The sequence below is a fragment of the Notamacropus eugenii genome, chromosome 1, assembly GCF_028372415.1.
Source record: "Notamacropus eugenii isolate mMacEug1 chromosome 1, mMacEug1.pri_v2, whole genome shotgun sequence".
Classification (NCBI taxonomy): domain Eukaryota; kingdom Metazoa; phylum Chordata; class Mammalia; order Diprotodontia; family Macropodidae; genus Notamacropus; species Notamacropus eugenii.
The window spans coordinates 26,464,485-26,483,727 of record NC_092872.1 but is presented as its reverse complement, the minus strand read 5'-3'; the positions used below and the strand labels follow the sequence as shown (position 1 = coordinate 26,483,727).

The 19,243-nt window shown below is 38.1% G+C and overlaps 1 protein-coding gene across 8 annotated transcripts in view; it reads right to left on the bottom strand.

The window, feature by feature from the left end:
• Positions 1 to 19,243, bottom strand: part of BNC2 (basonuclin zinc finger protein 2) — a 512,918-nt gene that overhangs the window by 292,295 nt on the left and 201,380 nt on the right. The window contains exon 1 of one of the 8 annotated variants that reach the window (XM_072655829.1): positions 1 to 19,243. This exon is cut by the window's left edge and continues 17,058 nt beyond it; it is cut by the window's right edge and continues 15,294 nt beyond it. The exons of the other annotated variants lie outside the window; for them this stretch is intronic. The gene's annotated coding sequence lies outside the window, so the exon portion shown is untranslated. 8 annotated transcript variants of the gene reach the window in all.

Genomic DNA, 19,243 nt, shown 5'->3' with positions numbered 1-19,243 from the left:
TTTACTACCTAACACCTCCGGGTCCCTCTGACATCCAAAAGCACCAAGAATGCCTCTTTCTTTGTTGAGAGATTAATGTTGCCTCTTTCCATCAGGTCTGAGGGTTACCTCCAGAAATCAACACGCATTTCACTGCTCTCAGTTTTTGTTGGGTTGTTTTTTGGAGTTGGGTTTTTTTTTTTTAATAAAATGTACATTTTCTGGATACTTCCTGTAGTTCAGGATCACATACAGTAGAAATTGCTCTCCCTCCCCTTCCCTGCCAAAAAAGGAAAATCCTCTTCCACAAAACAAGCTAATTCAATCCAACAAACATCTATTAGTCACCTGTCCTCCAAAGCACTCAAAGTTCTTTAGCTGCTGTTATCACATCATGTAGTACTGTCCTGTGTAGTATATCCATAGCAGTTATGTTACAAGGTTGTTGCCAGTACAATAACAATTTAGTACATTCCTCCTGGAACCTTGAACAAAATGAGGCCAAGGGTCAAGAGTTCCCCATAATCACATGAATATAGCATTGAACACTTTACTGCAGTGTTCAGTGCTTTCAGGCATATGCATTTTTATTCTCGTTTTACAGATGAAGAAACTGAGGTTTAATGGACCCATTTTGCAAGTGTCTGAGGAACCAGGTATTCTGGTTCCCAAATCCATGCCCTTCCCACTTTAGGCTACCTAATTTCTATACACAGAACCCATTCAACTAAACACGACTTCTACCAATTCTACTATTCTTTGTATTTATACGAGTAGATATAGTTAATTCATTAAACATCAGAAACCTTAAGCACCAACAAGAATTTATATATTAAGAGAGCAAAACCATTTTTGTGATGTCTTAAAGACAGTGAGGAATATTTTAAGAAAAAAAAACTTAATGAAGCAACCTACCAGTCAGTCAGTCAATTAGAGAGGGTGGAAAGGAATAAGAATTTATATGGCACCTGCCACATGCCAGACGTGCTAAGAATTTTGGAAATATCATCTCCTTTGAACCTTACAACCACCCTGTGCAGCAGATGCTATTATTATCCCCATTTTACAGTTGAGGAAACCAAGGCAAACACAGGTTAAGTGACTTGCCCAGGGTCACATTGCTAGGAAGTGTCTGAGGCTGTATTTGAACTCAAGACATCCTGATTCCAGTCCTGGGCTCTAAACACCTCACTGCCAACTACAATTTAACTACCTACTATGTACCCTGAAGATACAAAGAAAGGGGAAAAAACAGTCTCTGCCCTGAAGAAGTCCACAGTGTAAAGGCAGAGATCCAACATGCGAATTAACTATATACAAAGAAGAAAGATACAGAATAAATTGGGGGTGGTCTCAGAAGGGATTAAGGAAGACTGACGAAGGCTCCTTACAGAAAATAGGACCCTTTGGTGAAGCTTAAAGGACATGGAAACCAAGAGAACAGAGAAAAGAGGGAAGAGTCTTCCAAGCATGGAGAAGGGCCAGTAAAAATGCTTTCAATATACTGATACATTTTCAATATATTGATTTTCATTTTCCATTTTCAATACGTTGATCCTACAAACCCCAGTTCTATGAAGTGGTTGAATGCAATGTCATCACGACACAGTAACTTGTTTCATTTACAGTATCTGTTTCACTTCTACTCATGAGCTAATATAATTCAATTTTTTTTCTAACTGCATACAGGCTGCCAGACACATGTGCACGGCAAATGGAAACTGAACTTAGCTTAACAGCCTCATTTATTCCTGATGGTTTAAATTATTTCATCACAATTAATGACACCCCCTCAGCTTCCTGTGCAGCGCTGCCAGATGTTCAGAGACCACAAAGCCACTCTCTTCTTTGACGGCTAGTGACAAGTCGTCCTCTGAAGGACGTTCCCTAGGTGCCCAAGCTGGATGACACCTCCATTGCTTAGCACCTCTCTGCCTCCCCGAGTAACCATGGTGAGGAAAGCAGGAAGGCATGAGAAACCAGCAAGTGCATTACCGAGGGCAAATTACGTGAAATGATCGGAACTCGGAGGAACTCAGCTCCTAGCACAGTAGTTTCTAACCTTGTTGTTCCATGAGAGGCAGAATAACGTTTTACCTTGGTCTTCCAAGTCACTGCGGCTGTTCATTGTTGTGACCAGTAGTCTTCAAAAAAACTTAAACAACAAAGCAATCTATTTCACTTTTTTTGGTTTGTTTCCAGGGACTGGGTTGTTTTTTGTGGTTGTTGTTTGGGTTTTTTTCTTTTTTGGGGGGGAGGAGAGGGAGTTCCCAGAGACTTTTTTAAACTTTGCTCTTTAAAATGGGCTTGAGTCACTGCTTTGCACTCCTTTTATTTGATTTCCTATTTTATGTTTCTAATACAAACACAGAGACAACTCCTGGCCAACCAACTCGAAAAATTTAAATAGCTTTTTATTTCCTTCTCCAAAACTCATTATTTTCTTAAGAGAATGGGGGCAAAGGTGAGAGACTGCACATCTCTTCCCATCATGACCCAGGCCTTCAATGTCCCCTTGCTTTCTCCCTTTGCTACCCTGACTGTAACAATACTGACAATCTTTCTTAAATTCAGAATTAGGCTTTATGGATTCCTGTCACATTCATAGAAAAAGCAACTCTGCATTGACAAAGACAGAGAAGAAGGCAGCTAGTAGATACAGAAAGCACACACTTTCATAAATAAGAAACCAGCACTACTGCTCTGTCCACAAAGAAAGATATTTCCATCAACTAGAGCACATATGGCAGACATTCTAGTGATTTTTTTAATGTTAAAAAAAAGTGCTGATCTTAGTCAGGAATGAGGGGCCTTTTAGTTGGCCAAAAAGTGTAATATTAAAACAAAAAGGCCACCTGTGTCGGCCTACCCTACAGCAAGGCCACAAGCTATAAGGTCATTTTGAAACATATTTTAAAATTGAGATTAAAAAAACATCACCACAGACTACAAGCAGACGCAGAAGGTTTCTGTGCGTGCGACTAATTATGTGTGTGGCCTTTTTCGGTAGAATTTCAGGTGCTTGAAAACTGTGTCCTTTCTTCCCTGTAGACTGGCTTGGGGTAGAATTGATGATCCTTCCCTACCTGTTTTTGATAATGGCTACAAATATAGGCTTATCTGAGCTAAACAAGTTGAGTCTCCTCCTCCTTGAAAGATAGCTTTTTAATTCTTATGACTGCTGAGGTGGAGTAGATATGCTTAATACTTTGACAACTATTCATTCAAAGTGCTTTACCACAAAGTCACTTGAATCTCTCACATAGTTTTATAAGTGGGTTAGAGGGAATGATCAGGGCAGCAAGGTGGTATCCTTACAGGCCAACAACAAAGGAAAACTCTTAGCACTCACAAAGTTAAATCAGATTTTCTATGCATCAAAATACTAAAATGAAATAGTGGAATTACTGAAAGACAGATAATTAAAATAAACAACTTATTCCTAATACCACTGAGGTTTGGAGAGAGTCATATGGACTTCATTCTGTTGTCTCTGAACACTTTATCTGAGGGGGAAAAAGGAGCTGAATAAACTTTAAACTCTCATGTAGGGATGTATTGCTTGTGTGTCCCTGGCAGATGTGGAAAGGAGATGAAATGGGCAAGGGAGAATCGAATATCCCATCGCTGCAGGTTTGCTGAGGGGAGAGAGCACTGCAAAGATCTCACATCTGGCAATCATTTGTCAATAGCTGGAAAGGGAACGGCAGGAAACTTTCTGGCTCTTGTAGAAGATGAAAAGACAAAAACCATGTGTCACACATACACTGCACTGGTACAATGACTACTACATTTATCCCTCCCCTCCTTTTTCTAAATTTAATGATCTTCAGATATACTCCATGGTCAAAAACATGCAGTCACTTGACTTGTTAAAGCTGCAGTGTATGTACATTTTTCAAATAAACCCCAGGGCTGATGTTAGAAAATCAAAATCAGTCAAGCGTAGACCGCCTGGTACTTTGGGCAGGGATCCTTGTGGTTTAGTCAATAAACAGAATCTAAATGAAAGACACCACAGTAACTAGACAGTAACGTTTTGAACAGTTCTTAACCTGAAGGAGAGGAAAGAAGAAAAAAGTGGCCACGGATACAATGTTACCAATCCACAGAAATGCTGCTATTGTGCAAAGCAGCTATGTCCAAGCACAAGGTCACTGTTTCAGGGAAGCAGAAAAGATTTTCTATTTTGGGCCAATTTGTGTAATGTTTGGGCAATTTTTTGTTTGTTTTGTCATTCTAACAACTCAAGGGTGGTGACAAAACCTGAGAGATTCGGTTTCACCTCTAATGCAAACAATAGTAGTAGAAACTTGCTGACCTGGAAATTCAAATTCCTAAAAACAGTTTTTCAACCTACACACTCAATTTGTATCATCACTAGTTTAACAGCTTGCCACAGAAGTGCTTTTAAGTCCTCTAGATATGCCCATATGCACATGCAAACACACACACACACACACACACACACACACACCAAACAGATTACCTTCTCTGAAATTACAAGATTTTAAAAAACCATTTGCCTTGATAGATAACACTAAGTGGAACTTTGAGTTCATCCTTACGTTGCATTTAAGTAGCAGCAGCCGCTGAACTTGTCCCTGTGATTCTTTAAGTGAATGCTGCAGGTTGTTTAATAACCTGGCAAATTCACAGTAGCTTGTCAAATTATTACAGGAACAGTGTCATCACTAAACAAGCCTGATCACGGTTAATTACAATGCAGACCAGAGAGCAGCCACAATTGTTCATTAATTACAGGAAGCACCTCATTTAAATTTTATGGAAATTTACACTTGCACCCCAGTATGTCTGGAAAAAAAGTGAGCCTTCATACATTCACAGAAGAGAAGAATTTGGTTTGATGGTGGATGGTGAATAATCTAGTAATGAAACGTTGGATCATTATTTACTCCAATCCTTCAAGATACTTCAGTGGTAAAATGTATCACTTCAAGCTCGACATCTGGAATTTTGAGACAAGCAAGCGACTGTGTAAGCTAACAGTATGATATATTACTACAACGCATGATGAGGCATTTAAATCTGATTTTTCAAAAAAATGCAAAAAAGAAAAGAAAAAACAAGAAACAACCATTTCTTAAAAATTTGGTCATGGAAGAACAATATTTTGCTAGAGACCTACAACGAAGACTTCAATTGACTGCACAAGTGGAAAGAAGCACATAGTCCCAACACCTGCTTCAAAATCACCGTGAATATTCAAAAGTTAAAGTGAATGAAAAATATCTCAGTTTGTACCCATTTTTTCTGAGTCATACATATTGAAAATAAAATCAGAGCAAACACAGAAATAACAAAGTCAGTCACAAAGAAAGAATGTGTTTCAAGAATGAAGATATATCCTGATGGTTCTGACCATAGGGATCTTGGAATTCTTGTATTGAGTCCAACCTTATGTTGAGCCCAAGTTAAAACAGGACAACACAGAAGAATTCTGCAAGTACAGGAAAAGAAAAGGAGGCAAGAAAAGGAAGTAAGGGCTGGTCCTCTTGGACCTTATGGAGACTAATAGCCACAAGTCAAAACAGGACACCTAAATTCACTAAAAGTATATTTCAAAAGGCACTATCAATATATGAAAGGGTCCAAGGGCCTAGGTTCAAATCTTAGCTCTGTCATTACTGCCTGTGTCACTCTGGTGAAATCACTCTGACTCATTAGGGTTTCATTTCCTCATTCTTAAAATAAAGAGGCTTTATACCTCTCTGCTCTAAATATATAATCCATATAAATGACATCCTCCATCAAATTATAAATCTGAGACTTCAGACTGGCCTAGAGATAACCTTGGATTCTCAAAGGCTACCCCAGACAAACACAGAATCTGACAGGTCCTGACAAGTCAGGAAGACTTTAAATATGGGCTCAGTATTAGACTATGTTCTATGGTCTTAGAATCAACCTAAGTAAGTTCCAAGTACATCACAGGATCATCCATTTAGAGCTAAGAGGAGCTTCGAGGTCATTCAGGCCAACTCTGTCTGCAATCCAGAGTGAGAAGGCCAAAGTTATGCAGCTAGTTAAGCAACAAGAGTTCTGACTCAAACCAAAGTCCTCTGACTACAAAAGCACTGTTCTTTTAAGGGAACAACACTGTAGGTCAGTAATAGGTAATGATTTTTCTGGAATACTGTCTACTTAAGTATGGAAATGTCATTGGCAATCTGGATACATAGAAATCACCCAAAAAAATTTTTTTAAATATTAAAGCAAATCTTCTAATATACTTCAAGGTCACATGGTAAAAACCTAAAAGCCAACAAGTAAGGGATGCCTGGGCCAGACGGGAAGTCTGGAGACCCAAACAGGATAGAAATAGGAGGTCAAGTTGACAGGAGCTAACGGTTGCAAACCTCCCATGGGCCTTTCAATTCACTCAAGATTAAGTGACCAGTCTGCAGACAAAGGAACAGTATCACATAACATGGGATCCCAGCAAGAACAAGAAATGGTTAGTTAAGGAAAAGAACTTTGTAAGAACTATAAATTGGTAAAGGGCCATGGGTAAAGTTTGAGGTTTCTTTTCATTGTTTTTTGTTGTTGTTGTTTTTTTTGGCAAAGATATTTCTGGAGGGAAAAGTAGGAAGGGAGGCATGATGGCAAGGGTACTTAATCTGAGTCTATTTTTTTTTTTAAACTAACTCAATTTTCCTGGTTAACCTAAAAAATGGGTTTATAATATGGTGCATATACTCAAATAAAAACACTTGATGCCCCTTTGCCAAGGATATGGTAATATGGACCCTCTCATTTTAAGGATCTATGTCAAAAGGGCTTCTGAATAAGGAGTGAATGATAATATGATCTTGTCAGCTACTGGTTTAGACTCACACCTGGTATTACATTTAAGTATGTCATCATGGTCTCATTTTCTTTACCCACATACAGAAAGGTACCTATATCTACATGTGTCTCTTCGTCTATTCTCCCCTTCTCAACTGCATGAGTTCTGTGGCTTTTTCTTCAATCTTATGTCACAGTATCTTTCCAAAAAACATTCTTTTTTATTCTTTGCCAGATTTTATCAGTAAAAACATAATTCATGTTGTTCTGTGATAGTACACTTGAGATGACATATTTGAAGAACACACCTAAACAGAACACATAACTCCATAAGACTGACCCTTCATCAAACTGCACTTACTACTTAGTAGGTGTACAGAGTGGAGAAAGAGGAGCAAAAGAGCAGGAGAAGAGCAGGAAAGGGAAAGACAGAGTGGGAGAGGGAGAGAGAAGATAGGAGAAACAGTAGAAGAAAGAAAGGGAGAGAGGCAGAGGGAAAGAAAAGGAAGAAGAGAGAGAAAAAAGAATGAAGATAAGAAAAAAATTATGGAATTAAGTCATGAACACGTTTCATACATGTCACACACCTGTTTTTAGCTATAATATAGCCATACACCTCCTAGGTTGTGCCAGCTTGTGGCATGGCAGTGCTCAGGTGGTCTGCTATCGTCCATGAGCAGGTGTGCAAGAGATCCTTCTCCCTTCACTCCCGTGTCAGAATGAAACCTCCTGTCAACCTGTTCTCTCATGTGTGGTATTCTAAAGCAGTTGAAAACAAAATCAAACTCACTCTGTTCAACTCATAAGCCTGCAAAGTTCAGTGGATGATGCCAAATGGATTTTCATAGGTATTCCTGAGTTAACTCATGCCGAGGACATCATTTATCCTTTGAATTTTCAGCAAAATCTTATCAGTACTGGCACAGGTATCCTTTAAATACCAGGAAATATGCAAAAATGAAGACAAGCCTTTCTCTTAACTGTCACATTTCTTTTTTAAAAAATTAGCAAAAACTCATTATTTGACAAAAACTGCTTAGAAACCTGGAAAACAGTGTGGCAGAAACTTGGTTTAGACCAACACTGCACAACTTATACCAAGATAAAGTCCAAATGGGTACATGATTTACAAATAAAGGATGACGACATCAGCAAATTAAGAGAACATGGAATAGTTTATCTGTCAGATTTATGAATAAAGGAAGAACTTAAGAACAAAGAAGATATAGAGAGCACTGTAAAATGTAAAACAGATGAAAAAGGTTCTGCACAAGCAAAACCAATGCAAATGAAATTACAAGGAAAGCAGAAGGGGGGAATTTTGCAACAAGTATCTCTGATAAAAGCCTCATTTCTCAAATATATAGAGAACTGAGTCAAATTTATAAAATAAAATATGCATCTTTTCTCCACTGATAAATGGTCAAAGGAAATGAACAGGCAGTTTTCAGGCAAAGAAATCAAATCTATAGTCATACGAAAAAATACTCTAAATCACTATTGATCACAGAAATACAAATTAAAACAATTCTGAGTTATCACCTCATACCTATCAGATTGGCTAATAGGACAAAAAAAGGAAAATATTGGCTATTGCAGGAGATACAGGAAAACTGGGCCACTAATACACTGCTGGTGGAATTGTGAACTAAATCTAACCAATATGGAAAGCAATTTGGAATTAGGCCCAAAGGGTTATAAAATTGTGCATCCCCTTTGATCCAGCAATTCCACTACTAGGTCAATATCTTAAAGATAGCCAAAAAAAGGGGGAAAGGACTTATTTGAACAAAAATATTTATAGGAACTCTCTTTGTGATGGCTAAGAATTGGAAATCATAGGGATGCCCATCAAGTGGGCAATGGCCAAACAAGCTGTCGTATAGGATTGTAATGGAATATTACTGTGTTAAAAGAAATGACAAGCAGAATGATCTCATAAAAACCTGGAAAGACTTACATGAACTGATGCACAGTGGTGAAGTGAATAGAACCTGGAGAACGCTGTACACCGCAACAGCAATATTGTTCAGTGAAGAACTGTGAATGACTTAGCTATTCTCAGCAAGGCAATGATCCAAGACAACCCCAAAGGACTAGTGATGAAGCATGCTATTTTTCACTTCCATTTTTTCTCTTTTATTCAAGTCTTCATGTACAAAATGACTAATATGGAAATGTTATACATCATATGTGATTATTTACCATCTCAGGGACAGGGCAGGAGAGGGGCAGGGGAAAAAGGGGATAGAATTTGGAACTCAACATTTTAAATAAAAACGTTAAAAAGGATAAAATTTCAATTCAAAACTGAACAAATACCAAATAAAATGGGCATTCCCAGACACAAAGTAGAACAGAAAAACAGAGGGAAAGATTGTACATGAAATTATGGATCTCTATGATGTACAGTTTGCTTTTCTTTTAAAGTATATAAGAAATTCAACCTGTGGCTTGGTTACACTCACTTCACTGAAGTAAAGCACAGTAATGCTTCACTTTTATATTCGAAGAATATCTAGCAGGCTTGACAGGTCCTTACAGTACACTGCATCTGTTCCTGACATCATCAAATAAAATATATTTAGGATATAGATGAAGTGTAACAATAATAATGGAATTTTACACAATTTTACTTGAGTCTTACAATAACCCAGTGAGTCTGGACTGACAAGTATTATCTATCTCTATTTTACAGATAATGAAAGGGAGACCCAGAGAAACCGAGACTTGCAGAGGACTGACATGGTTATCAATCAATAAGCGATTAATAAGTTCCCATTACGCGGTAGGCACCACGCAAGGATCTGGAGAGTTAAAGACACACAACAAATGAAACTGCTCCTAATCATAAGGAGCCTACAAAAGCACAGACAACAAGATAAGTTCAAGAGAAGGGGCAGTAGGAAAGACTTCTAGTAGAAAATGATGTTTGAGCTGAACCTGAGAGTAAACTAGTGATTCTAAGAGCCCAAAGATGAGGAGGATTTGCATTCGTCAGCATGAAGGACAACCAATGAAAAAAGTACAGAGCTGGAAGATGGAGTGCCATGAATGAGAAACAGTTAGAAGGCCATTTATCAGGAGAGTAGAGTATAAAAAGGATGGAAAGGCAGGTTGGGGCCAAGAAGTAAAGGGTTTTAAAAGCCAACAAAGAAGTTTCTCCTACAGGTAACAAGGAGTTGCCGGCATTACTTAGGAAATCCCCTTGATTCAGGGATGGAGGGGCAAGTCTGCAGTCCCTGTTGCTGGAGGAGTTGAGGCAAATGGATCACTTGAGTTGATGCAGGGCTAAAACCAATGGGAGAACTTCACTAAGTCTGGCATGAAATGAACAGAGTAGATTGGCTTTGGTTTCAAAAACTACTGATGAATTTTTAAAGCAAACCTCAATGTTAGACAGTTTGCTTTTGGGGGATGGCATCATGTAATGGTGGTTCACTTGCATAGATATTTCAAGTTTACAAAGCTCCTTCTATCCATTATCTATTTTGATTCTCATAACAATCTCATGAGGTAAGTGGTTCAAGTATTCTTTTCCTCCATAGTTTGTTGATAAGAAAACCAAGGTTCAGGGATAAGTTAAATGACTTGTTGGAAGCCAAAAAGTTTACTAAGCAGCAAAGTCAAGGCTCTAACCCAGACCACCTAAGGGCCATGTTGCTTCCTCATTCCTAATGCAAGTACCAACATTTGAAATGCTGGGGTTTCTCCTATTTGCAATTTATCCATCACAATCATGAAATTGTCTACTGTCTTTACTTTAACAATTTATTTCAGTCTTCATTTTTAAGCACTAAGGAAAAAAAAGATTATTTTAATTATCTCTAAACTTGTTTCCTGAATGAATTTCCTCTTTTTATTGTTTCCGTTAATCCCTACCCCAGGAGATTCCTATCAATATATTGTGTTTACAGGTTTGATTGTCCATTTCCAAGTCCATTTGGCCTTGAATTACAATCTGCCCCTCCACTTCTCCACAAATTCTTATCTTATTCTACTTGACTTTAAAAATTCCAAATTATGACCTTCTGTAACTTCATGGAAATCCATTACTTGGGAGATATTTTCAATCATGTGAACTCTACATAGTGTGAACTCTACATAACTCTACATTATGTGAACTCTAGTTTTTTTCCACCCTTTCCTTTGAACCAATAAGTCATCTTCTTTCTTCAACTTGAATTATCTTTTACTCTTTCCTCATCAGTAGCTCCAATATCTAATCCTATTGTCAAGTCCTATCCATTCCACTTCCACAGCTCATCTTCTACCTGTCACTTCCTCTTCACTAAAACTACCCCTACTCCAGTTTAAATCCTAATTATTTCTATGGACAACTAAAATATCTATTAATAACCATTTGTTAAGATCCTAGAATTTTCTAGGTGCTGGAGATACAAAGATAAAAATTAAACAGTCCCTGCCCTCAAGGAGCTTAAATCAGGGGAGGCAAGTACATATATACACATACACATAAATAGCACCAAAAATCACCCCCCTTCATTCTCTCTCCTCTCCACTCCATCCTTTACCACACAAGCTGCCAAAATAATCTTCCTAATGCACAGGTCTGACCATCTTGATTCTGTATTCAAAAATCCTGAATTTTGTTGAGGAGAGAGAGACAGAGGCAGAGACAGAGAGAAACAGAGACAGACTTATCAAGTAGAATGGTGTAGATGAGTGGTGCATTTGGGAATCAGTAAAACCTAGGCAGGATAAATAAAGAACTCAGAGCCTCAGTGTCTTCAGCTACAAAATGGGGATAATAATACTTCTAGTATTTGCCTTATGGGGTTATAAGGATAAAATGAGGTAATGTATTTAAAGTAATTCAAATATTATTATAAAGTATAACGTAAACAATGTTAACTCTCATTGCTGTTACTATTAAATAGCTCCCTGTATTACCCTCTGAAATAAAATACTACACAAATTCTTTGGCCTGGCATTTAAGGCTCTTTGGCTCAATTTTACCTTTTAAATCTTATGGCATACTACTTTCCTCCACGCATATTCTTCATTCTGCCAAAACTCACCTGTTCCCTGCACTCATTCTATATTCTCTTGCCTCCATCCATTTGCATAGGTCTCTTCTCATGCCCAAAATACACTTGCTCTTCAACTTTGCTGGATGAAATCCTGCTCTTCAAGGTCAATTCGAGGACTTCAAGGCCTTCATCATCATCCCTCCCAAACGGAAAATAGTTTCTCCTCTCAAATTTCCCTACATCTGGATCTCTACTTCACCCCTAACATATCTTGACCTCTATTATATGATTTGTTTATGACTTACATCTCTACCCAGTTATATTATAAATTCACTGGTGGTAGAAACTTTTGATCTTGGCCTATGCAAAGTTTAGAGACAATGTGTTGTAGGGGTAAACCCATAAGTTCTGGAGTCAGAAGTCAGTCTGGCTTTGAGTCCCACTAGTTGTAAAGTCAGGAAAGTTCTTTAAATCCTCCAGGCTTCAGTTTCTTTAGCTATAAAATGGAGAGGTTAACCTAGATGATATTTAGATCCTATAATATCATAGAAAAGTGTTGTGTACATGGTAGATGCCTAGTGTTTGTTAAACTACAGGTTAGTTATATTAATACCAACCATCAAAAAAGCTCTCTTTGTATTGTCAGTCTATTAAGAAATCTCAATTGATTGTACTGATGACTAATTTAAAGATAGTTCCAACTTTAAAAAAAACTTTCTAAAAACCCTACACAAGCCTAAGTAGACCTCACAAAGGACTTTATTTTGTACCCCATAGATAAATTTAAGATCAGAGTAGACGAAGATGGTACCTCAGAGATCCGTTATTTTATACATACTGAAATTCAGCTTAGGAAAGTTAATGTTACATAATTTAAGAACCTATACAATTATGTTTATCCCTACTTTAGACTAAGTTCTACTGGTCTTTGTATCTTTTCTAGCAGCAAACACAGCACAAAGTAAGTACATAATACATGTATACTGAAGCAACGAATAAAAGTAGCTGGACCTGGTTGATAATATTCAGTTCTTTCAAATCCAGTATGATCTAGCATTTGTAACTCTTGGTTTCCCTGGATTCCTTTACAATGCAACCATCTGTATGAAGTCTTTTCTTGTAACTTCACCACCACTTCCTTAACAATTTCTAGAGCCTCCCCCTTGAGATTAACTTCTATTGACAACATACATCTATAACTTGTATGTATCTAATTACTTACATGATAGCTTTTTCATTAAAATGTGAGGTCCTTCAGAGCAAAGTCCATGTATTTGCCCTTCTATGTATCCCTAAAAGTTAGTACAGTGTCTAGCACAGAGAAATGCTTAATAAATACCTGCTAAGTGACTGACTCCTCCTATCTATCTGACTCTTCTTTCTTTGTACTTCTCTGGTTCATCATTCAGATTATGTCCCCTAACTGTGGGTGTTCCCCAAGGCTCAGCCATAGTCTTCTCTCTGCGCTCACTATTAATGACTTTATCAGCTCCCATAGGTTTAATTAGCGATCTCTATGCCAATGGAGTGTGTGTGTGTAGCAACACAGATATAGATGTAGATATAGAACTATAGTTTTATGAGACCATGACTATCATCTCCCAAGAATTTTATCTAAAGTGAATCATCAGAGTATGACATACAATCCTTTTTCACTCATCTTTTCACTCCCTGAGTGTTGGGACATTAGCAAGACAATGGATAATTGTCTTTAATTTTCTTTTATGTCGTAAAAACAAAAGCAATGCCTAAAGTCATTGTAAAATAATCTCTGTTCTTGAGATGCTTATATTTTAATGGAGGAGATAAATATGTCAATACAAAATAAATACAAGGAGAGAAATATTGTAACAGCAACAGGGGGAATAGTAAAGGCTTCATGCAAAAGGTCATGCTTGAGATGAGTAATGAAGAAAACCAGAGATTCCAATAATGTGAGGTGAGAAAGGAGTACATTTCAGACATGGAGGATGGCCAGCACAAAAGCAGGGAGATGAAAGAAGGAAATGGCAAGAAAGTGAATTTGGTTGGTCAGTGGGGTGTGTGAAGGGGAGGCCTGGAAATAAGGCAGGAAAAGACTAGATTGTGAATCGTTTTAAATGACAAACAGAAGAGTTACTATGCCATCTGACAGGCATTAGAAGCAGAAGTCACTGGAGTTTATTGGGGCTTGTGAAGTATGGATATGGTCAGTCCTGTGTTTAAGGAAAAGCACTTTGGCAGCTGAATGGAGGACAGATAAAAATGAGGAGAAATGTGAGAAATTAAGAAATTATTGCAACAGTACCTGAGAGAGGTTAAAAAGACCTAACTATTATGCTGACCATGGGTGTAGAAAAGTAAGAGATCTCTAGGAGGTAGCCAAGAGAAGATCTGTGGAATGAGAGAGAATACGGTACTAAGGATGAAGGTACTAAGGCACTAGGGCTGACATCATGAATAAGTGGAAAGATGGAGATGCCCTCAAAAGAAACAGAGATGTTTGGAAGAGGAGCAGGTTGAGGGCGGGGGGATGATTTGTTATTTTAAACATGCTTAGTTTACAGAATGTTAAGCTCAAAATGTCCAATAAACTGTGATGGGGGAATAGAGCTCAGGAGACAGACAGTGGCTGGGAGTCATCTGCATAAATATGATAATTAAACCCTTGAAAGCTGATAAGTTCACCAAGTGAGAGTATACAGAGAAAAAAAGAATAGATCCAGCATTTTCACTTTGGAGATAACCACAGTTAGGAGTGTGTGTGATATGGATGACGATCTTACAAAGACTGAAAGGGAGTGATGAGACTGGTAGAGAGAGCCAAGAGAGGACTGTCTCAAAAGAATCCAGAGAAAATGGAGAGAGAGCAATAAATAGAATCACCTACTGCTGAATGGCAAAGAAGGGTGAAGTTTGAGAAAAGGCCATTAGGTGTGGCAATTAAAAGATAATTATGAAGTTTGGAGAGCAGTTTCAAAAGATCATAAAGGCCATCTAGTTCAATCCCTTCATTTTGTAGATGAAAAAAGAGACACAAAAATGACTTGTCCAAGGTCACCCAGTGATGTAAAAAGCAGAGTCAAGGTTTGAACTCAGGTCCTCTGTGCTAGGATTTGAACCTAGGGTTTTCCCATTCTAATTTTCTGTATAGTTATGGCAACTAATTCTAGTAACTAGAGCAAATACCACAAAATTCAGTGAGGACAAATTCATTTTGAGGAGTAGAGAGAAGAAACCCTAGAAAGAGACCTTCAGACTTAAAACCTCATGGTGAGGAAAAGGGAGCAACCAATCCCAAACATCAAAAATTACTGGGTAAAAGAACAGTGTAGACCAAGGCTTGAAAGGTATTCACATCTGAAGTTCAGCCAAAGGAGAGAGGAACATAAATTAAAATATTCACCAATCATCTCTGCTAACAATATGTTAAATTCAGCTGTCTCTACGCACTGAGCCTTATCTGCCTCACCTTAGGTATAAATCTGTCCATCATTGCAAAGGTGATTTCAGTTTCAACAAGGTGACTTCAATTCCCTGGGTATTAAGGTATAATTAGTGGCCTCTGAAAGATGTCAAAACATTGGTATATACAGTATCAAGGGCCTGGAGGCTAGCCAAGGTATGGTGAGCATGGCAGTGCTGGAAAGGCAGTGAAGCTAGTCTAAGATGGTCTAAGAAATGTAAAGGAGGGCAGCTGTGCGTAGTAAGGACTCAAATGTTGTATCATGAAAACTGAGCAGAAGTACAGGGTATAAGTGAGTGCAGAGGCTGAGGACCCTTGGCACCCCAGAGCTTGCCACAGAGCTCCTTCCTATGAGCTGTTTACCTCTGAATTAGCACGCTGCTCAAAGTCTTTCAACGTGGCTCTAATTTCTACAAAAGAAAATCAAGTTCTTTAGTCTCATTCCCGGTCACCGATGTCGCTCTTGCTATTTTTACCGTTAGTATTGGTGAAATAATAATCATTATTATCCGTCATCTTACACTGTAATACTTTTAAGTTTATAAAGTACATCATAATTACTTCTTTTGATTCTCATGATAATTTGTGAAGCAAACTTCGCAATCATTCTTAATCTGTTTTAAAAGGGAAGGAATCTGGGGCCCAGAGAAGGAAAAAGACGCACCTATGGTCATACAGCAAGTATGCCTCAAAGGCAGGATCCTAAACCAAGTCTCTTCCAACTCCAGGCCTAGCATTCCATTATACTATACAACGAGGCTAGTGATGGTGGCCTATTGTAATGAAAAGAGCTCTGGGTCTAGAGTCAGAAGATCTAAGTTGGAATCCCAGCTCTGGTGTGCCAGGTCCTGTCCTCTAGGCCTCAGTTTCTCCCTCTAGAATGAATGATTTCACATACTCTACATGTGAGCCAAAATGGACCACCAAGCTAATACATTGCTGGGACTTTAAAAGGGCTTAGCCAAAGAATTGCTAATAATATAAGCAAATGAATAATGCCAGCAATGGGCTCTTTCATTTGTGTATTTAAGGGAAGGCAGCACAATTTATCTTTAGATACCCAAAAGTAGGAACACAGAGAAGAAAGCAGAGATGAAAAGGGAGTATGAGGCAATACAACACACCGAACCAGGGTAGCATCCAACACTCCCAGATGGACCAGGGTAGAGCAAGGGACAAAACAGAGATTTTACCATTAGGGCCTTGGGAGTTGTAGACTTCAGGCCAACGTAGGAAGAAGGCTCCATGACGAGCCTTCAAAGCGTTGCCCCTAAAGCTTGGTACACTATTAAAGCAAACTCTTGGCACTGTTTCTGTCATTGTTTCATGCATCACAGCAGCATGGGGAAGCTGAAGAGAGCCAGGAGTTTTATGGAGGACGGCAATATCATGCTCAGATTATCTGAATACTTTCCCATCTATTCTGTCATAGGTACAGGTGACAATCAATAAAGTTGCACAGCAAATGGAAGGCTCTGGGAAGATTTCAGCAGATGGAAAGGATATGAAGTAGGAGAAAGGAATAAAACTAAAGCAGATCCAGCCTGTCAAAGAAAGACTAGTTCTGAAAGATCAGAGGTTTTTCTACACTATAATAGGAATGTGTTGCACTCCAAATATGTCCTAACTACTTTAAGCACAAGTAGTGATTTAATAATCGCTCTTATTTTGTAAACCAAATGTAGAAGTGAGGAATAAAGAAATCTTTTTTATATTTTATCAACAACAGTACAAACCTGATGCAAATTAACTCTAAATATCATAGGTGTAACTTTGAAAATGACACATTTGACAATTAAAATGTTGTGTTTTATGTCTGATGAGAATTTTATTTTTTAAAACTTACTGTAAATTGTTTATAATCCACTGTTTTACAACCTACAGTCTTCATTCACCCCATTCCCTATGACTGGAAAGCCCTTTCTTGCCCCTAATACCATTTATTGTTTCCATCCTACAATTCTCAACAAAGAAGGAACCTTTTCAGATTCTCCCAGTCAAAAAAGATCTTGCCTTTCAAATAATGTAATACTTAAAATGCATTTAGAACATTATCTGCACATACTAGGTACATAATAAATGCTAATTTTATTCCTTCTTCTCTCCATCTCTCTTTTATTCATTGATCAGGTTCTATTTTGTAATAGAGTTACTTTCATAAGTCTTACCTGCCTTATCTCTCCTATAGATGATGAAATACTTCAGACAGTTTATTTTAGGCATGACTAAGCACCTAGCATCTCTTGAATGAAATCCACAGTCAATTAAAATAAATTGATCTAACAATCCACACAAGAAAAAGCAAGTGGATGAAACAAGCTTTTTGTTCAGGCTATCACATCTGGTCAGTCAGCTGAGCAACTAACTCCCTGAATATTTTTCAGTATATATCCTGTGGACAGGCACTGGAATGGAAGATAATACACCTACAGAAATAAATGAGAGGAAGAGAAAGTGGACTAATCTGTGCACAATTTTTTAAATGCCCAACTGTTCCACTTCAACAGCTAATACTCTTCTGGTGACACTAGATGGCTGTGAATCCTAGAATACCACAATTACTAAAAAAAAAAGGAAAATGAAGAGTAACCCAGAGGGCAATGGAAAGATGCACAGTGGGCATTGGTCAGCTGTAACACATTACCAATAATGACTAAGAAATAGCATAAGTATATTCAAAAATGTATAAATAGCAAAGAAGATAGGCTGGTCATATATCATGAATAAAGGACAACAGATGGATATTCCAAACACTATACTAGCATTTGAGTATTTTTTTGTCTTGTTTTTTTTCCCTTTTTGCATCCATGTAATGTTAAAAGCCCTAGAGGAAGGCCATCAGCTGCTGGTAGATAGTCAATATAATACTTATAGTGGTTAAGTTGACAAGAATTCTGCAGTATAAGAAAACTTAGATAGGTCATAGCCTAGACTATGGGAATAAGCATCCACATTGATGAGTTCATGGACGCACTCAAGTATTGAAGTATCTCTCCTATTTGTATTATAAATTCATTAAGGTAGGAACATTAGCTTTCCTATACTTTGGAACTTGTGAGTTCAAGTTCAACTAGCCTCCTCCTCCCCTAAATATTCTCCCCAATAAGTTTATAAAGTCCCTACCTATAGTGAACATTGTTTTTCTTAACTTATGACAATACCTCATCAATCAAGCAAAACATTTATTTGTTAAGTGCCTACTATGTGCTAGGCAATATACTAATGCTGGAGCTACAAAGACAAGAATTAAACTGTGACTGCTCTCGAGAAGCTTACATTCTATGGTGGGGGGCTGGAGAGAGGGGGAAGGGAAACCCCTCACATAGTAGCAACTACTCAAGAAGTACATATTCAGTAAATACGTATGCACATTTGGTTTCAAGTCCAAAATGTCCTCCTCTTCACCTCTTTGTCTGACAAACCCCTACCTATTCCTTAAAGTCAAATTCAAATGTCATTCCTTTAATGAAGGTTTTACAAATCATCCTATCAGGAATAATGGCCCCTGCCAGACATTATACTGCCCTTTGTTTTGTGGCTTTCTAATGTGCATATCACGTACTGCATAGTCATCTGCCCATGGGGTCAAACCACACCACCTCAACTAGACCAGGCTGCATAAGGGCAGAGACTATGTCTACCTAAACTTGACCTCCCCATCCCCACATCCTCTCTCTCTCTCTCTCTCTCTCTCTCTCTCTCTCTCTCTCTCTCACACACACACACACACACACACACACACACATGCATGCACACAACATAATTCTCTTCTTGGCAAAATGTACTTGATAAATCTTTGTTATATTGAATTGATTATGTCAATATTTTATGGAGAGGAGAGAATCACTGGCAGAGAAGTCTAAGCAACTAAGAAATATTCCCTCTGGGGTTCTGGGGTCCATCTACTATAGTAGGATGGGTTGAGTATCCTGTGAGAAATAGCTGGTGCTCCGGTATATCAGACTTCATTAGGAAGAGAGATTCCAAATTACATACACAGTTTGCTGATGGAAGT